Source organism: Pediculus humanus, genomic scaffold (genome assembly GCF_000006295.1).
Source record: "Pediculus humanus corporis 1103172107888 genomic scaffold, whole genome shotgun sequence".
In the NCBI taxonomy this organism is placed as follows: Eukaryota; Metazoa; Arthropoda; class Insecta; order Psocodea; family Pediculidae; genus Pediculus; species Pediculus humanus.
Window position 1 is genome coordinate 252,588 of NW_002987464.1, and position 5,040 is coordinate 257,627.

Here is a 5,040-nt window from a genome sequence, read left to right on the forward strand (position 1 = left end):
AACCGGTACCGAATTCGGTCATAAAGAATCCAGAGAAAACGAATCTGCACGTGGAGCCTACCACGTGTTATTACCCGACGGAAGAATGCAAATCGTTCAATACGAAGCAGACGAAACCGGATACAGGCCACAGATTCGATACGAAGATACCGGATATCCGTCCGCCGCCTCATCGAGATCTAACAACGGTTTCAACGGATATCAGTATTAGATTAAAATAACAATTGAACACCCCCACAGAAATTTTTTTTTTTTTTTCTAAAACCTACCCTTCGTCTTTCGCCATGTTTTTTTTTTATTTTATGTTGGTATTAACTTAAAAATTTTTGTTTTTATTTATATATGTAAAAAAAAAAAAACTAAATAATAATAATAATAATATATTTTACAAAAAAAAAATGAAAATTTATCTTTTTCTTTCAACATTTCACGAAAAAAAAAAAAATTACCTTTAATCCTCGCCTATTATTATTAATATTGAATTTTTTTTTTTTTTTATTAAATAAATTTCAAGTTAAGGTTATTTTATTTATTATTTGGTATTTAAACAATCGAATATGAGCTCTGAATAAATTGTTTGTTTGCGTTCGGTTTGTTTTGTCGTATATTGATTATTCAATAAATGATTTTCATGTATTTTGCCAAAAAAAAATTTTTTTTTATACGATCTCATTGCGACTTTACGTTATTACGTTGTATTATGTATTCGTCGGGAATACAAATACGTAAATTAATAATTTTATTAAATATTTGCCAAAAAAAAAAATAAATAAATAAAATTTTCATAATAACATCCACCTTATTTATTTATTACCAATATTTAAAATTTACTCGTAAATTTTTATTATTATTATTATTATTATTATTTTATTAAATCAAACCGAAGCTAATACCAACAAAAAAAAAAAAAAAAAAAAACTTTTTACGTTATTTATAAGTTTTTCAACACCAACAACAACAACATGGCGCGGAAAATTGTTTGCAATACAACAAAACCTAAAATTTAAATCCATTTAACCAACCCTTCGTTATAAATAATAATAATAATAATTATTATTATTATCGTTATACGAATATATAAAATTATTATCATTATCATTTTTACCCTTCGCGACTTTAACTCTATCGTTTCAAAAAATATTTTTATTAATTAAATTTAACAAACTTTTATATCATTATGGGTAAAAGCGTTTCGAATAAAACAAACAAACAAACAAACAAATATGGACAAACGACGATAATTTTAAATCACGTAATAATAATTATTATTATTATTATTATTATTAAAATATCGAAAAATAAAATAAATGTAGAAAAATATTTCGAATTATTTTAATTAAAAAAGTTTTGATAATGTATAAATTATAAAACGTTTGCCAACTAATGTGCGTGCGTGTGTACGTGCGTGCACGTGCATGTTTTCCGTCTCGAAATTACGTTAATTTCTGTTGCAATAACAATTTTTTTTTTTTTTAAAAAAGTATTATGCAAAGAGTTTTTGTCGTCGTCGTCGTCGTCGTATTAAACTTCCACATAATTTATTTGTGCCCACGACGAGAGGTCAAATTGTGCTTGACTACTACCAAGCAAGGTTAATACAAACAGACAGAAGAGTCCCCGCCCCCCCTCCCTTCTCTCCGCCCGCCTCCCCCTCCCTTCTCTCCGCCCGCCTCCCCCGAAAACGTTCCCCTTTTTTCTCAAAAAAAAATTTACGAAAATGAATTTTTTTAACCTAATTTTATATATATATAATAATAATAATAATAAATATTGCAATGAATGTTTATTTTGATAAAAAAACTTGTAGGGTTCTTATCGACGACGACGACGACGACGACGACCACGTTTTTTTTTTTTTTTGTATGTGATAAGTAAATACTTGAAATAGTAGTGGAAAAATGCATTAAGTAATATGGCTACGATCCTAACTTTAAAAACTTTTTTTTTTTTTTTTTCTAATTTTCCCTTTATTTCGTCGTCCATTTTTTATTTATTTTTTTCAACGTGCAAACATATAAAATTTTCAAACCGAAAACAAAACATCAAAACTTAATATCATTTACGAACAAAGTTAATTTATCATTATTATCATCATCATCATTATTATTATTATTATTATTAACTTTGTAATTTAAGCATAATTAAAAGAAAAAAAATTAAATTCGATTCGATTATGCGTATCAACGACGGGGGGTGGGGGTGGGGGGGTGGGTGTGTGATTACACAATACGTATAAATAATAAAATTCATATAATGAGATGATCCACACGTGGGTTCGCGCAAAAACTAACGTGGCACCTTTTAATTAACGTCCTTCGAATTATTAAAAAAATTCCTTATTTATATCATTATTATTATTATCATTATTAATAATTTACAAGGTTAATAACGCATTTTGTAACGTTTAATTATTATCATCATCATTTTTAAAAACTCACATTCATCTCCTCACACTTCCTTATTTATTCATTTATCTTTTTTTTTTTTTTTTTTTTTTTCAAAATTATAATAATAATAATAATGATAATAATGATAATAGTAATTTTTAATTAATAATTTTAAATTTCTCACGTCAATAATAATAATAATAATAATAATGATAATTTTTTTTTTTCGTGTGTTTATAGACGTGTTAAAAATGGATGATTTGTAAGAGTGCAAAAAATAATAAATAAATAAATAAATTTTTTTTCGGGAGATTTTATGCGTTGAATTTTTATGTACATAAATAAGAGATTATTTAATAAAGATGAGAATTATGCGTTTTGTATATTAATTTAATGTTGTTTTAGAGACGAACAAAAAATATAGAAAATAATAATAATAAAATGATAATTTTTTTTTTTTTTTTTTTTTAGTTTTTCAAGGAAAATTTTTTTCTTTTTTTTTTGGGGGGGAAAACATGAAAATTTTGGTAAAAAAAAAAAAAAAAAAAAATTGGCGATAAATAATTTTAACACGTCTTTTTTAAAAAATTTTCCCAAAAAAAAAGCTTTTCACGTTTACTCATTAACATTATTATTATTATTATTATTATTATTATTATTATTATTCGTTCCGTTCATTTTCCTAATTTTTTTTTTTAAAGTAAAGAAAAGAAAAGAAAAATTAAAATTGATTATTATTATTATTATTATTTATCCAATCATCATTCACCAAAAAAAAACCTGTCATTCTTCATAAAACTATTATCGCATAAATAATAATAATAATTTTTATCATTGACTTATATCGCGATTTGGGAAAAATGTCGAAACCGTTTTATTTTTAACCCTACCCCCCCCCCCCCGCTCTCTTTCCGCGTTATAAAAAAACCCATTAACCTTTAATTATTATTATTATTATTATTATTTAAAAAAATTTTTACCCTGGTTTTTAACCTTTCGCGGAAATTCAAAAAATACGACCTTGCTGTTACTCGAAACGTTATTATTATTATCATTATTACTATTATGACTTTAATGTATGACGAATAAAATTTAATATATTTTGGCCATCACCTTGTTTGGTTCCTAAAACGCGTTTGCAAAATTATTAACAAAGTTGTTTTTAATGGGGAAAAAAAAAAAAAAAAAAAAAATTGGCATTGCACGTTACATAATTCAGCCAAGTTTTTATTATTACAAATGGCAAAGAATTTTTTTATTTTAAAATTCTATTTAAAAAAAAAAATAGTTAACGAATTTTATAACCAATTCAGTTAAATTATTTACAACACCATAGAAAGAAAAAAAAATCATTAAATTTTTTTTTCTTTTCTATTCAATGATAATGATAATAATAAAATAAATAAATAAAATCTAAAATAGAATTTTAATTTCGTTACGGCCCAGAACAACAAAAACCACACCTACTGCCAACAAAGACCTTACGCACGGAAGAAGAGCTCAACATCAACAACAACAACAACAACATCAACAACAACAACAACAACAACAACAACAACAACATCAACAACAACAACAACAACAACAACATCAACAACAACAACAACAACAAAAAGCAGACAGAAAACAAGGTTAACATGAAATAAAAATAAAAATGCAATTATTAAATTACATACGTTTGAAATCTCCTTTTCTCTCTCTCTCTCTCTCTCTGTCTGAACATCCAATGTAAAACTTGATTGGTAGCATAACATTTTAATTAGTTTTTTTTTTATTGCCTGATCCTGAAATAAATAAAAACATTTCATTTAAAATAAAGATTGTATATAAATATAAATTAATTAAGCAATACAAAAAGTTTTTAAAAGTAAAAATTACATTTTTTTTTTTTGTTTTGTTGTTGTTTTAACTTAACGTGTAACTTTCTAATGTGCAATGACAATGTTACCCTTCACCCCAATCATCACGAAATCAAAATCAACAAGAAAGGATTCGTCTGTGTGTCACGACCTTCCCTTACTTGAAGTTACGTTGAAGAGCATGAAAAATAAAAAATAAAATCATCATCATCATCATCGAACGTAATATGTTTGAATAAATAAATAAATGCAAACAAGAGGAAAACTTTAACGAATTATGCATAAAATGATGATTGTGGTAATAAAAATAACCGCAATAAAAAATTATTAAAATGATTCTTCATCAGACGAAATGGGTAATTTGTTAACAGTTAACGTCACGCTTAATAACATTTCTGTCACGATTAAATAATAATCTTAGCCAATTGATGACTTATTGAACAGAATTTGGATTGATCACAATGAAAGATAAAACGTGATGTTTTTTTTTTTTTTTCTTCTTTCAATAACAAAAAAAAAATCTGCAAACCTTAGTCAATTCCTTAGAATCTGTCCTCCACAATTTCCTGTATGTACCACCAATAATAATAATAATTTTTATCCGTTATTATTGTTAAATAAATAAATTAATAAATAAATATTTATTTATAGAATATGTGTTCTTCTCCTACCTGCAAAAAAAAACAATAGATTTACTTTAGTTTTAGTTTTTCTTAATTTCATTTTTTTTTGTTAATTATAGCACAAAATTTGATACAAATTTTAACTAATTAGTTATTATTAACTGTAGGATT